The sequence below is a fragment of the Rhineura floridana genome, chromosome 1, assembly GCF_030035675.1.
Source record: "Rhineura floridana isolate rRhiFlo1 chromosome 1, rRhiFlo1.hap2, whole genome shotgun sequence".
Taxonomy (NCBI): Eukaryota; Metazoa; Chordata; class Lepidosauria; order Squamata; family Rhineuridae; genus Rhineura; species Rhineura floridana.
This window is the reverse complement of record NC_084480.1, coordinates 62,169,183-62,185,669: the sequence shown is the minus strand read 5'-3', so window position 1 is coordinate 62,185,669 and position 16,487 is coordinate 62,169,183. Positions and strand designations below refer to the sequence as shown.

Below are 16,487 nucleotides of genomic sequence, written 5' to 3'. Positions count from 1 at the left end.
TGGGTCAATTTTTTTCTCTACCAGGAACAAAAATAATTCAGCTTGTCTGGAACTTGATAGCTGTTGTGAAGATAACTGCGGTGACAACTGCTTTTGAAGGACAAACATTTGTCCTGTCTTGAGTATTAGAAATAGGCCTGTACTTACTTGTGGGACAAATGTTGTAAAAATAGAAACACCATACTGTTTGAAGGAGGTCTATTGCCATCTATAATTTTCTGAGAATTACTTGGCAGAAGAATGTTGCGTATGTCTTGCACTCTGTATTTAAATAATCACAATTCTCATAGGCCTCTTACGGATGGATTTGGTATTGGTATTGTGTGACCCAGCATCAACCTAAGGGACTATGGCAGCTCTTTTAGCTCTTGAGAATGTTGCTCAGGTTCCTAGGTTGCTGGTCAGGCTGAGGATTGCCACCACAGTAAATAACAGCTAATTTATACAGGCTATTGAAGCAAGCAATATGACTGCATGGTTGTCCCTAGAGGGGAGGGAAGAGGCACAGAGAGGAAATTAGAATGACCTTGTAAGAGTGAAGCAATGGCATTAGTTTGCAGGGCTGGTTTGTGGAAAATAAAAGTGCAGCAAGATAAATATTTTTTCTTTAAAAAAGTTTTAAAATGAGAGTATTGAGAAGGAGAGAGAAGGGGGAGAAGAGGAGAGTATTCAGATTCTTTTAAAGCACTTCATACTAAATACAGTTAACACTGATCTTCACAAATGTTCTTGTACTTCTTTTGTAATAATGCACTGACTTTTTTGAAGGCAAGAGAAAAAAAGTCTCTTAATTTATGCCCTTGACCTTTGTTGCTAGTAGAGATGTACAAGTTCATACCACTATGAGAATTTGTAGGCTTGCAAACATTTCAAGTGTCAGAAAATTCAACTGTGATTAGTTGGCCCTCTGAGCAATTGAGATCTATGTTTTGAAAGATAAAAATTTGAATATTTCCCTATTACTTTCCATTCAAGAGACACTTGATATTATATTTTCCTGTGCATATTTAAATCATTTTTCTACAAGCTGCAATCATGAAATAACATCATACCTACATTTCTTTGTGCAAAGCCATGTGTGCACTTTTTCAGTACTAAATAGCATGTATAAGTCTGGAAATAGAATATGTGATTTATTGTGAAGGTCAGTCATGTAGATTTAGTGAGCCTGTATATTAACTCAAAAGCATTTCTCGTCTGATAAACGTGGGTCTGCTATCCATTGGTGAGTACTTTTCTCTTCTTCATATTTCATTATAATCATGGTGTATTGTATGGGCACGTCCAGTAATTTTTTGTATCCATGGAAATAGCTGCAACACCTGTAAAATGTATACACTTTAGTACTTCTAATTTACCTTTGTTTACATAAAACTTTGCTACTTAGTACTTAAGGAATTGCCCCATTCTTTTTGTTACTAAATAATACAGGTATTTTACTGTCTTGTGTAAATTACATAACAAGCTATGCATGCTAAGCTAAAAATAACCCAATATCTGCCACTGTATCGATATTTAATATTTGACAGTCTGAATGCAACAAAATCGTTCCTAAACACTTCCTGAATATAACTACCAAAGTCATGACTATCTGAATTCAGTGCTATTTTTCTTATGTTGAAAAGCATTTAGACTGAATGCTCACAATGTAATGTTCATATGTATCCGTGTTTATGTAACATAATATAGTTTGATGAAAATAATACAGCATTTGTTTGCAAAGCATGCAGGCATCCATAAACTAGGCATTGTATTTTTGGAAGAGATCGTTTACATTCACAGAATATTTAGAGGGATTACTTTCATTCCTCCTCTATATCTTAAACTAGAATTGTATTGCATGAATAATTAATTGTGTATGTAATATGCAACAAGCGGATAGTCACACATTTTAAGTGTGTGTATAGTATAGTTTTGAGAGAAAATAAGTGTAGATTCTTCAGTGTTGATTGATACTGACCTCTAGCTCTCATTACTTTTCTATCTTCTCATTTGGTAAAATAGCAAAGTGAGGTGTGTGGGTCCCCTTATAGAATAAAAGTCAAAAGATTAATAAATGTGCCAAAGCCTAACTTTAATTGAAGCCGAAGCATACATTGCAAGCATATAAAAATATGTCCCAGACGTTTGACCATGCCAAGTAACTTAGTTTTCCCCGATTACCACAAGGCAACTATTAGTCCACTGACGTTTGGATTTGGGGGTAAATAGGGTATTACATGGCAGACAACAAGAGCACCTGTTTTCCGTTCAGTGAAGACCTCTGGCAGGCTTTGCCTAAACTCCTCCATATGTTTTCATTTAGCAGATTGTTGGGTGATTATGAAAAGTGTCTTTCCTCAGAACTAGTGTAGATATTAGCCACTTATTCAAAATGAATGGATAACTCATTGGCTACTTCTACAAAGTCTGTGTGGGCACTCACTGCAGTAGGTTCTAAGGTGAACAGGATTTTCTTTTTTGTCCATAAGCAGAATAATTAATTATTCTGTGATAAATGTTTATTAGTGGTCTGTGAGGAGATTTTATTTTTTTTAGGCTGGAGAAGTATAGATCCAATAAAAAGCCTTGCTCACCCAAATATTACCTCAGTATTGATCATGTTTCACTGCTCAAACTTGCTGATCAGCTGACATTAAGTCATGTGTCATGTAACATTCTTTTCAGTTTAAAATAGGATTTAAAATGTATAGTTTTCATGTTTGCTGCTATCCCATTTAAAACATTCTAGATATTATAGAGGAAGGTTCAGATAGTTAATTCAAATTAATAGGTCATATAAAATGTTAGTCATACTCAGAGTAGACATAAGAACATAAGAAGAGCCTGCTGGATCAGGCCAGTGGCCCATCTAGTCCAGCATCCTGTTCTCACAGTGGCCAACCAGGTGCCTGGGGGAAGCCCGCAAGCAGGACCCGAGTGCAAGAACACTCTCCCCTCCTGAGGCTTCCGGCAACTGGTTTTCAGAAGCATGCTGCCTCTGACTAGGGTGGCAGAGCACAGCCATCACGGCTAGTAGCCATTGATAGCCCTGTCCTCCATGAATTTGTCTAATCTTCTTTTAAAGCCGTCCAAGCTGGTGGCCATTACTGCATCTTGTGGGAGCAAATTCCATAATTTAACTATGCGCTGAGTAAAGAAGTACTTCCTTTTGTCTGTCCTGAATCTTCCAACATTCAGCTTCTTTGAATGTCCACGAGTTCTAGTATTATGAGAGAGGGAGAAGAACTTTTCTCTATCCACTTTCTCAATGCCATGCATAATTTTATACACTTCTATCATGTCTCCTCTGACCCGCCTTTTCTCTAAACTAAAAAGCCCCAAATGCTGCAACCTTTCCTCGTAAGGGAGTCGCTCCATCCCCTTGATCATTCTGGTTGCCCTCTTCTGAACCTTTTCCAACTCTAGAATATCCTTTTTGAGATGAGGCGACCAGAACTGTACACAGTATTCCAAATGCGGCCGCACCATAGATTTATACAACGGCCTTATGATATCGGCTGTTTTATTGTCAATACCTTTCCTAATTATCCCTAGCATGGAATTTGCCTTTTTCACAGCTGCCGCACACTGGGTCGACATTTTCATTGTGCTGTCCACTACAACCCCGAGGTCTCTCTCCTGGTCGGTCATCGCCAGTTCAGACCCCATGAGCGTATATGTGAAATTAAGATTTTTTTGCTCCAATATGCATAATTTTACACTTGTATATATTGAATTGCATTTGCCATTTTTCTGCCCATTCACTCAGTTTGGAGAGGTCTTTTTGGAGCTCTTCGCAATCCCTTTTTGTTTTAACAACCCTGAACAATTTAGTGTCGTCAGCAAACTTGGCCACTTCACTGCTCACTCCTAATTCTAGATCATTAATGAACAAGTTGAAAAGTACAGGTCCCAATACCGATCCTTGAGGGACTCCACTTTCTACAGCCCTCCATTGGGAGAACTATCCGTTTCTTCCTACTGTCTGCTTTCTGCTCCTTAACCAATTCCTTATCCACAAGAGGACCTCTCCTCTTATTCCATGACTGCTAAGCTTCCTCAGAAGTCTTTGGTGAGGTACCTTGTCAAACGCTTTTTGAAAGTCTAAGTACACTATGTCCACTGGATCACCTCTATCTATATGCTTGTTGACACTCTCAAAGAATTCTAATAGGTTACTGAGACAGGACTTTCCCTTGCGGAAGCCATGCTGGCTCAGCTTCAGCAAGGCTTGTTCTTCTATGTGCTTAGTTAATCTAGCTTTAATAATACTTTCTACCAGTTTTCCAGGGACAGAAGTTAAGCTAACTGGCCTGTAATTTCTGGGATCCCGCCTGGATCCCTTTTTGAATATTGGCGTTACATTTGCCACTTTCCAGTCCTCAGGCACGGAGCAGGACCCGAGGGACAAGTTACATATTTTAGTTAGCAGATCAGCAATTTCACATTTGAGTTCTTTGAGAACTCTCGGGTGGATGCCATCCGGGCCCGGTGATTTGTCAGTTTTTATATTGTCCATTAAGCCTAGAACTTCCTCTCTCGTTACCACTATTTGTCTCAGTTCCTCAGAATCCCTTCCTGCAAATGTTAGTTCAGGTTCAGGGATCTGTCCTATATCTTCCACTGTGAAGACAGATGCAAAGAATTCATTTAGGTTCTCTGCAATCTCCTGATCGTTCTTTAGTACACCTTTGACTCCCTTATCATCCAAGGGTCCAATCGCCTCCCTAGATGGTCTCCTGCTTTGAATGTATTTATAGAATTTTTTGTTGTTGGTTTTTATGTTCTTAGCAATGTGCTCCTCAGATTCTTTTTCAGCATCCCTTATTGTCTTCTTGCATTTCTTTTGCCAGAGTTTGTGTTCTTTTTTATTTTCTTCATTCGGACAAGACTTCCATTTTCTGAAGGAAGACTTTTTGCCTCTAAGAGCTTCCTTGACTTTGCTCGTTAACCATGCTGGCATCTTCTTGGCCCTGGCGGTACCTTTTCTGATCTGCGGTATGCACTCCAGTTGAGCTTCTAATATAGTGTTTTTAAACAACTTCCAAGCATTTTCGAGTGATGTGACCCTCTGGACTTTGTTTTTCAGCTTTCTTTTTACCAATCCCCTCATTTTTGTGAAGTTTCCTCTTTTGAAGTCAAATGTGACCGTGTTGGATTTTCTTGGCAATTGGCCATTTACATGTATGTTTAATTTAATAGCACTGTGGTCACTGCTCCCAATCGGTTCAACAACACTTACATCTCGCACCAGGTCCCAGTCCCCAATGAGGATTAAGTCCAGGGTTGCCATCCCTCTGGTTGGTTCCATGACCAACTGGTCTAGGGAATAGTCATTTAGAATATCTAGAAACTTTGCTTCTTTGTCATGACTGGAACACATATGCGGCCAATCTATGTCCGGGTAGTTGAAGTCACCCATTACTACCACATTTCCTAGTTTGGATGCTTCCTCAATTTCATATCTCATCTCAAGGTCTCCCTGAGCATTTTGATCAGGGGGACGATAGATCATTCCCAGTATTAAGTCCCTCCTGGGGCATGGTATCACCACCCACAACGATTCTGTGGAGGAGTCTGCCTCTTTTGGGGTTTCAAGCTTGCTGGATTCAATGCCTTCTTTCACGTATAGAGCGACTCCGCCACCAATACGTCCTTCCCTGTCCTTCCGATATAGTTTATATCCAGGGATAACCGTATCCCACTGGTTTTCCCCATTCCACCAGGTCTCCGTTATGCTCACTATATCAATGCTCTCCTCTAAGACCAAGCACTCCAGTTCTCCCATCTTGGTTCGCAGGCTCCTAGCATTAGCGTACAGGCACTTGTAAGCAGTGTCTCTCTTCAAGTGTCTTTGGCACTTGTGGTTTGGCCTGTGGTAATTTTGCTCTTCTGAATTGATATCCTGTGCCCCTGCTCTCACAATGCCTACTTCTAGGCCTACCCCTTTTAAAATTTCATAATTTCTTTGGTTTTTATCCCAGGGGGGAGGTTTATTCCGAACCGGACCTTTCTCAGCTCCTGTCGGGTTTCCCCCCTCAGTCAGTTTAAAAGCTGCTCTGCTACCTTTTTAATTTTAAGTGCCAGCAGTCTGGTTCCATTCTGGTTCAAGTGGAGCCCGTCCCTTTTGTACAGGCCCGGCTTGTCCCAAAATGTTCCCCAGTGCCTAACAAATCTAAAGACCTAGAGTAGAAATCAGTTAACTTGAGTTACTTAAGTCCATTGATTTCAATTGGCCTGCTCAGAGTATAGTTGTACCTAAAACGTAAAATTCGACTGGACTTGGCTCCCAAGACTGTAAAATTCCATCTTCCTCCATGTTTACCTACTGCTTGTTCTGCAAATTCCTCTCACTGATCACCTCTTCCAGCTGTGAATGAGGCTTGGACATCAGCTGTATTGATGCATTGTTAGCCAGTCTAAAATTTTGGAACTCCTCAAAGTAAAAATGCATGCATACCTTGCTTTTTGCCACTAACTGTCAGGACAGATGCCTTGTGGAGTGGCAAAGGCCATCACCTATTTGATGTACAGTGGTTGGACCTGGAGTCCTTCAGAGAGGGGGAGATGGGGAAAATTTGATGCAATAAAAAATAATGGAATAATTGTTTGGTTTCCATCACCTCTTGGTCTAAACAAGCTGCACTTTTAACTTTGACTTTCCCAAGACATACTTAAATTAGTGCTGATTATACTTAAGACAATTGGCAATTAAGCATGCCCATCTTCAAAGCCATATTCTTCACAAAATTTACAACCATATTTCTAGCGCCTGTCACACAAATTTTTAAATGGCTTTTTTGTTGAATGGCTTTTTTGTTAAATGCAGAATTAGCTACATTAACATTTTCTTCAAAGTATTAATAACTAAGAGACATTTTAAACATCACTTATGAAAGCAGCCTTAATCTATCATCATGCAGCAAGCATTCCTGATCTCACATCAGGGCAATTGACATCAAAAGCAACACTGTATAGTTCTGAATTAACTTGCAGTAGCCATTCTGAGTTCAGCATTGAAAGATCACATTTGGACTTGTGTTAGTCTCTAGGGGATTGTGAGTTTGCAAACTACTGTATATATTACTCTCATTCATGCGGGTAGCTTTTTCACTTTCATCTAATAAAATATACATTAACAGTAATCTCTTTTTGAGTATTCCAACTATAATGCAATAAATGATGAAGACAGTTTTTAACCTTATTAACTGATTTTTCTTTATATTTACCCCATAACTAAAATTTCTCTGAATTTAGGGAACATATAATAGCTATATAGGTAATGGTTCTAAGAATGAATTTACCAAGATAACAAAATGGAAAATGGAAATTTCATTGTGAATTTCTGAATCTAAATTGATTATTTACTTTTTATTTAGATGGGTTAAATGTGCCAGTATTGTGTCACTAAGTTATGGACATTTTAAAACAATGAAATAGAATATTAAAAATGAATTGCTTGTTAAAAGTAATCCTCTGCTCATCCCTAGTTGCTATATGCTTGCCTGACAAAAGAAAATAAACATCACTTCACATGTTTGGCCTTTGGACTGCTGGAAGGAAAGGAGCTCATTAAATGTACCTTTGTTGTCTTCCTTTCCCATCAACAATCTTGAATGGATAGGAGTAGGTATTGACCATCACATTCTGACACTCTTACCACAGGTATATATTTCACATGATTTCAAATGTTCCACTGTGTCCCTATTTGGGACACCTGACACATATGTTCCATATTCCAGGTAATTCGCTCTGAAATTAAAGAAAAATGTTATATCAACATTCTGAAAATGGCCTTGTTCTCACGTCATGTTAAGCCAAACTATGTTTTAGCGCAAGCATGCAAGCTCCCAGAGAGGTGATCACAGCTACTTAGTTCCCCTCCAGTAGTTTTGCTATCTTGCTGAGCTAAGCCAAGATTTCTCATACGGTTTTCAGCTCTTTGTTTGTCCAGGAAAGCTAAACCACAACTCACTAAGTACAGCAGCAAAATTAGCAGGGAGAACCTGTGATCTCTTCTCCTGGAGGTTGCACATTCATACTAAGCCATAGTTTCACTTGGAGCAAGAATGGGGAACCTTTGGCCGTCCAGATGTACTCCAAATCCCATCAGCCCTAGAAAACATAGCCAATGGCTAGGGATGATGGGAGCTGTAGTTCAGCAACATTTGGACAGCTGCAGGTTGTCCCTGGTTTAGTATGATGTGCAAACCAGGTCAGTCAGAACTCCAGAAAGCCTAGCTCATACTTTAAAGCAGAGATAACTAACTTGTGGCCCTCCAGATGTTGGATTCCCAGACTACATTGAAAAGCTACCTGGAATGTGGGAAACATTTCAGCCACCAAGTCTGTTTTACTGTGCATCAGAACAAATTCAGGAAAGGATAAGTATGCTTTCATTGTAGCAAAAGCTCCATGGCTTCAGACATCATCAGAGGTTTTTCATGGCAAGGAGAGGAAGTTTCACAAAGCCAGTGTTTGTGATGACTCATACATTTGGATAAGGCATATATAACCAATGTGTGGACCACAGGATTGTCCACTCCATCACCCTGATCCTTCCCTTCTCTCATGAGAATCCTCCTGCTCTGCCTTAACTATAGTTTTGTGTTACGCCAACATTAACAGTAACTACAGTTACTGCTAATGAGGTTCCGTGTTAACCAAGATTTCAAACCAGGATCTGAGGCTGCTTTGATAGTTAAGAGGGAACCCTGGTTAAGGCTGGCAGAAGAAACTGGAGACTGAGAAGGGAAAGACTGTGTAATCACAGAGCTCCCCATCTTCTATCTGTGATCTGCTTTTAAAACTAGTGCTTGTTTGTTTTTAATAGCTTGTTAGTTGGTTTTAAACTTGGCTTGCATTTTGCATTGTTCTTAGGTTGTACTTTGTACTGTTTTGATTTTGTATAAGCTGCTTTGTGTACTTTTGTAGAAAAGTGGGGTATAAATTCATATATAACAATAATAGCAACATCCATCAGCCTCAGTCAGCATGACCAATGGTCAGGGATCATAGGACTTATAGTCAGACATCTGGAGGGTCACAGGCTAGTTCTAAAGAGCCTCTTAAGTTTAATATGTGATCTTGAGAAAGTAAGAATACCTTTTTATGTGATACAAATGAAGAGAATGTGGCTGAAGTCAATGAAAGAGCAATGTTACTCTGTTAATCTTGTACCACCTTTCAAATATTGACAATTAAGAGAGAGAGAGAGAGGATTTTGCCTCTGTAAATACTGTAGAAGATGGTGAAATAAGACAGAGAGACATATATTGGGTTAAGAAATGGGCCACTTTATTAACCAAATTCATATTAGGATAAATGAACCTGCAGAAGGGACTTAAGTGCGGGAACCTCCTGATGAGTCAGGCAAAGCCTGCTTGCAGCTATTCGGGCGACCCAACCCTTGTCTGGGCAAGGGGATGCCAATCTGCACAAACCCTTGCCCCAACTACACTCAGATGGTGCGTGGATGAGTCATGTTGGCCCCAAAGGCGACGCATATCCTGCCTCTGGGCCGTATAACCCTGAGCTGCAGGCCTCTGGAACCACCTATCACCCCCAAAGGTGCCTAAAGGTGTCACCTAGCTGCCCTTCACCTTTAACCTTTCCTGCACTTCCTTGTTAAAGCAACAAATTAAACACTAACATCAAACAGCCAAATGAACCTACTAACCAAGAAACACCTGTGCTAACCCCAAACACCCTCCTCACTAACCACAGTGTGGAGTAGGCAAAATAAACCCTCTGGCTAACACGCAGGGAAGCCAAAAATTCCTAGTCGGCCCCGTAGCGACCAAATGAATTGCCCTGCAGCAGCAGGAGGGTGGGGCGGGCACAACAGATTTCAAGAGGGTGCGGGGGAAGACAGCACAGGCTTAAATAGCATGGCTGCCACACCCCCTTAGCGTGCCACGATGGCAACTCTCCATCCCAGCATGCTTGCCTTTCACAAAGATGGTGGCTCGGGATTCACCCGGGCCGCAAAACACACCCCGCTGCCAGGTAAATCCCCGGCATGGAACGGGATTGTGATGAAATGGAGATACCTCATTTAGCATGAATCTCTCTCCCCTAGTAGCAGATTCAGCTTTCCATGGTATGGTATGGTGATTTCTGTGAAGAATAATTTGTCCAGGCAGGAGAGGGGTGGTTGTGGTCAGTATGTTAGTGTTGCCTTTAATTCTGCCCCCCTCGCCCTCTGTGGTTAAGGCAGGGGGGTTGTCAGTCTCCTCCACAGAATGTAAAATTAGCAGAATTGAGCAGAATTGAGCATATTTAAGAAGGTTTCTATAAAGAAAACAATAGTGAAAATGAGTGCTTCAGTGGAATGTATTTGTCACACCTTCTAGGAGATAACCTCCTTGACCTGCCTCCTCTTCGATATGTCAGAGTTTATGACTTTCAGATGGGCCAGAGCATGTCTACCTTTTTTTAAAAAATGAGCCAGTGGCTATACAGGTGTAATTTACTTTAAGATTGGTGAATACTGAATATGTTAGAACTAATAGCCAGAAAAATTAATGGGAAAAGAAAATTAGGTTTGGTTTTGTGAATTTTCCTTCTATGAAGCTTTGCTTAATTTTGCTATATATGCATGGACTTTCTTACTCTTTCAAATAGGGTCAGATACTGAAAAAAATAGTTGATGTATTTAATAACTGCCTCCACACAAGCTGTTTCTGTGGTGGTTTTGCATTGTGGGGGGAGGAAGGTGTTCTGGCTTATTCTTGGAAGCTATATATTTCATGACATTTTAACTAGCAGAGACCAGCTGAATGAGATAGATTTAATTTGTTTGTGTGTATTTTTAAAAATGGTACAGAGGAATTCTGCCAACACTGATTGTCTAATGTTAGTCATTCCTAACATGCGGTGAGTGCCAAACGATTGTAGCTAATTTGGGACCACTGATAAACAACAGTGATATTATAACCCCAAAGAACAGACCATTGAGGATTGAATGCCCCAGTACCCATGGAATATAGAGTAGTAGCAGGAAAAGAAAAAATGGACCAGGGGAGAAGAGTGAAATGCCCTGCATTTCAGTGAATGTCTGGATAAAACCTTTTTAGGAGGAGGATTCACTGCAGGTCTTGCTTCTTTCTATATGTTTCCTACTCTACTGATCTTTTCCACTGTTTTCACCTAAATATATTTTATTTGTATTGACAGCAGATATTTAAAGTCTGTTGGTACAGATGTTCTATTACTGTATACCTGAGAAAGAAAAGGGGAGGGTTTTTAGTGTTGGCTAGTATTGTATTTTATGTATTATTTATTTTATTTATTTAGTTACATTTCTAAACCGCCCTATAGCTAACAGCTCCCAGGGCGGTGTACAACAACATGTAAATGAAATTGTCTTTTTTTTCAAATTAAAACATTTTTAAAATCATAAAAGAGAAAGATAAATCTCTTTTAAACATAGAATTAGGTAATTATGGACTTAACAAAACTAATTTATTTTAGTATTTAATAGGCATAATGAAAATCTTTATTAGAAGATGCTGTCTCTGTGATCAGAAAACATGTTTGAACATTTTGGTGACAGGTTATAAAGTTAACAATAGGCAAACAAATAGGTGTAGCAATCTTTTATTGATTGCCTAACAGCTCAATCCTAACCATGTCTACTCAGAAGTAACTCCTGTTGAATTCAGTTGGGCTTAGTCCCAGGTAGGGTTGCCAGGTCTCCAGTTTTCACCCAGAGACTCTGGTTTTTGGGGGTGAGTCACCTTAATCTCTGGACTCTTAGCTTTCATTTAAAAAAAAGTTTCTAGGTGGTCTGGTTCAAAAGATATAAACCAAAATGTCAGCCATCGCCCCCGCAACTTGTTAGTACCGGCTGTTCTAATCCCTGCCCTTTGAGGTTTTTAGCCAGTAAGTGAAGTCAGGGTTGTGATTGACAAGATTTGTTCACCCTCAGGCAATACTTAAACCCCATTTCAAGTTCTGAGAATAGTTTCCCTTTCCTGCTTGTCTCACATCAGGAATTCAATAAATATAGGTCTGTACAGGATTGGGACTTGCATCTGAGTAAACATCATAGGATTACAATGCAACAGAAGATCCAGCAGGATCTTGGTGGGCATATACAGTAAACAATTTTAGTTATAATAAAAGTATACATGCAGGTTTTTTAATTACTTGCAAAAAAATGGCATATTATACATTTTATCTTTCAAATAATTTTTGAACAGAAGCTTTTAAAAGTGTACATGCTACAGTGTTACACTTTTCTAATTAAGGAGTCAAACAAGTTTAGATTTTACTGGACTGTTGAAAAGGGCAGTTTGTCTTATTCATAACCTTTTTGAAAACCTTCCCAGTATGAAGCTTTTCTGGGAGTAAAGCTGCAATGCTAATTCCACATACCTGGGAGTTAACCCCATTGAATTCAGTAGGACTTACTTTTGAATAGATGTGGTTAGGATTGTGCTAAAAAATCAATGGGACTTTTGAAAAGGATTGTGTTGTAAATCTTTCTCTCCCCCTCCGATCCTTTTTTTTTTTTTTTTTTTGCTTTTAAGCAGTTAGGAAGGGCTTACTTAGGTGTCACTCCTTTTATTTGGCAGGAAACTAATACTTTTTATTTAAAAACTCTGCAATGGCCAACTGGTTTTGACAATAAACCATTGTATGTATTTTTACATCTCCAGTGTGTGTGTATATGGAATATTTCCAATAACCCTGTGAGGTAGGGTTGGAAACCAAGGCAGCTCACAACAAGAAATAGAGCCATTTAAAATCCAATAATGATAAAACAAATGTAAAACAGTTGCAAAACAGCTTAAAGATTCTGAATTTTGGATTGGGCTACTGAAGTTCCTTATCACTGAATTGCAGTCCTGTGCATGTTCCCTGTCTGACTGAATATATTGGGACTTGTTTCAGAATAAACATCCATAGGATTGCACTATAAATATATTTACAGGTTGTGTAAATAATAAACGTCTTTGACATTCATGCTTGTATGTATACTTCTTCATATTATGTCTTGATAGGTATCTGATTTCACACTGTGGTTGTAAATTATTATTTACAAATTATTATTTTCTCTGCATTTTAAGTGTGCCCTTCTTTGTGGTGGTCATGGTTCCCCTCTGTTGTTTTCACCCTGTGGGGCAGATTAGATTGAGAGATGGTGCATAGCCTATGGTCACCCAGTAAACTTTGTAGTTTATTTCCATTTTAAAAATTAATTAAAATGATTTATATGCAGGCAAAGTTTATGAAGTAATGCAGATCCACACAATACATTTAAAGCACATCCAACTCGCATTTCAAACACATGACTTCCCCCAAAGAATCCTGGGAAGTGTAGTTTCCCCCTCACAGTTATAGTTCCCACCACCCTTAACAAACTACAGTTTCCATGATTCTGTGGCGGGATTCATGTGCTTCAAATGTATGTTTCATTTCATTTCATTTTTAATTTGTATACTGCCTTTCTACATCACTGCACTCAAGGCAGTTTACAACCATAGAAATGACAAAAATATACAGAAGTCATCCTACTATCATCCTATAATGCCACAAAATATAAAGTAATACAAAATAAGATTTAACAACAAATTTTACAAAAAAGCACAATATTACATATACGTTACACCAACACAGATTACTATTAAATAAACCCCATATCATTCCCTTCTGCTTCTAACATACACACTTTCTCAGGCTCCTGGCTCTCACCCAGGACTCCATACATCCATCCTGGCTCTCACCCAGGACCCAAACACAGCTCACCCGCAGAATCTCGCAACAAAGAAGGGACCTGGGAACTGCTTACATAATCATTTAAAAGAAACAACTGCTGAAATGTTGAATGTGCTTTAAATGCATGGTGCCCTAGTATGCTGTGCATTCATTAGTGAATTGAAAAGAACAATTTTAAAATACACTTTTTTAAAACAGGGCTGTAGCTCAGTGGTGGGGCACATACTTTGCATGCAAAGGTCCAAAATTCAATCTCTGAAAGAGACTATTGCCTGTAATCCTGGAGAGCCAATGCTAGTCCATGTCATCAGTACTGAGCTAGATGGTACCAAATGGCCTGACTCAGTATAAAAGAGGAAAGACACCCAAGGGCCACAGTGACTCTGAAATTTATTTCTGTATTTTATTTACAACATTTATATACTGCTTTACAGTAAGGCCCCGCTTATACAGCGGGTTAGGGAACAGGCCCCCGCCATAAAGCGGAAATCGCCGTAAAGCGGGACCCATAGACTATAATGGGGCCTGTGATGTTCCTGTAAGTTAGCATCTGTAAATATGGTAAGTGCGGGTCTATTAGGTGATGTATGGTAATTGACTGAGAGAGAAAGGGGGAGTACATGGGTGAGAAGCTGAAGTGTGCTGGATGATGATTGGCTGAGTGACTGGCTGGTTGAAGGTATAAATGGAGGTTTGTGAGTGATGGGGGGTCGGTTGGAAGGTGGGAGAGAGAGTCGGTTAGAGAGAGGTTGTTGAGTTGGTTGGCAGAGTTCTGAGGGACGTTTGGATTGGATTTGGCTGATATTTAAAGAGGATATATATGAACAGAAACATAAAGAGTAACCATATATGAAACCATACGCTTGTGAAACATTCCTAAAGTAATCTTGTTATTTCCTGTTATTAGTAAATAAATACTTCTTTGGTTTACCAAAGGCCTGATCCTTGGATGGGGAATATACAGACCAGAAGGGAGGGCAAGGTAATTACCAAGGCTGAACAGAAGCAGTATCTAATGGTGGCAGCGGTGAAGGGAGAAATAGTAACAAGTCAAGTATCCAGAGCAACCCAGAGTTGTATGCTTTATATATAAAGATACAAGGGGGTTGGGAACAGCATAAGCACGCAGTCACAAAAGTAACCAGCTAGAAAGAGACTCAGGCAAAGTCTCTGGGAGTATTGGTTATAGGATGTGACTGGTGGTGCTGCCTAGCAGTGGGATCTAGTGAGATCTGTGCTAGAGCGGAGTGAGAAACCATATAAAGGACGGTCCGGACTGGTAGTGTCCCTGGTGGTGCCTAGTGAAAGGCAGTAGCCACAAGCAGGTGGGAACCTGACAGGGAGAACCAGGGAAGGGTGTCACAGGGCCGTCGTGCAAAAATGACATGAAAATGTCGTAAAATGTCATAAAATCGCTACATTGGCTTTAAAAAGGGAAATTTCCCACTGCCACATTAGCGGAACGCTGGAATGCGAAGTGCTGGTAAGCGGGGCCCTACTCTATTGTAAAAAAACTCAAAGCGATTTATAGAAGAAATAGAAGAAATAAAATTATTGGCAAAAACAGACATAGGTATTTAAAAACATTTAAAATAATAAAACAGTAATTTAACAATGAGTTAAAAACAGATAAAAAACCATAATAGCTTCTACATGTCTGGGTAGGCTTACCTAAACAAAAATGTTTTTAGCAGGTGCCAAACTGAGTACAATGAAGCTCCTGCCTAACGTCAATAGGCAGGGGGTTCCAAAGCATAGGTATTGCCACAGTAAATGATCAATTTCTTACAAGAACAGGACAACTACTATGTGGAACCCATAACTTGGAAAGTACACCTGGAACTTGGCCTGGTATAAATAATAAAATAATAAAATTTTATTCATGAGTTGCCTATCTGGCCAAATTAACGGCCACTCTAGGCGACGTACATTAATACAATAAAATACAATATACAATCAATAAGGCCATCATTCATCTAAGCACCACTCTACCAATTAATAACAACATTAATAACTAACCCGCCCCAGAGATCCCATAGGCCTGCCTGAATAGCCAGGTTTTCAAGGCACGGCAGAAACCTATTAGGGAGGGGGCATGGCGAAGATCGAAAGGAAGGGAATTCCAGAGGGTGGGGGCCACAATCGAAAATGCCCTCTCTCTGGTCTGCACCAGTCTCGCTGTTTTAACTGGTGGAACCGAGAGAAGGTCTTGTGTGGCTGATCTCGTCAGGCGGCATAATTGGTGATGCTGGAGGCGCTCCTTCAGATAAACTGGGCCGAAACCGTATAGGGCTTTAAAGGTCAACACCAACACCTTGAATTGGGCCTGGTAAATAACTGGTAGCCAGTGTAGATCTACTAACACCAGAGTAATATGATCACAGCGACGGCTATTCATAAGCAACCGAGCTGCCGCATTCTGTATCAGTTGTAATTTCCGGACCGTTTTCAAGGGTAGCCCCACGTAGAGTGCACTGCAGTAGTCTAAGCGAGAGGAGACCAGAGCATGTATCACCCGTAGCAAATCAGCAACCAATACAGAGCAGAGGTATTATGTGCTGACAGCATTTCACTCATGTCAGCAATTGTGCTGCAGCATTCTGCACTAACTGCAACCCCTGGGTCTGGTTGTGCTGCATGGAGATTTCTGTGACCTTGTCTGACTGGTTGCCAGGATTTTTTTAGTTTTGGTTAGGAGCCCAGACTGGTTGTGGGATGGTGAGTTTTCTGTCTTACTCATAGGAATCTTGTTGTGGTCGGTATGGTATTGCATTTAGGAA

General features: G+C 39.9%; 1 protein-coding gene across 3 annotated transcripts in view; it reads left to right on the top strand.

Annotated features, from left to right (window-relative positions):
• Positions 1-16,487, top strand: part of MCTP1 (multiple C2 and transmembrane domain containing 1) — a 389,200-nt gene that overhangs the window by 328,280 nt on the left and 44,433 nt on the right. The window lies entirely within an intron of this gene.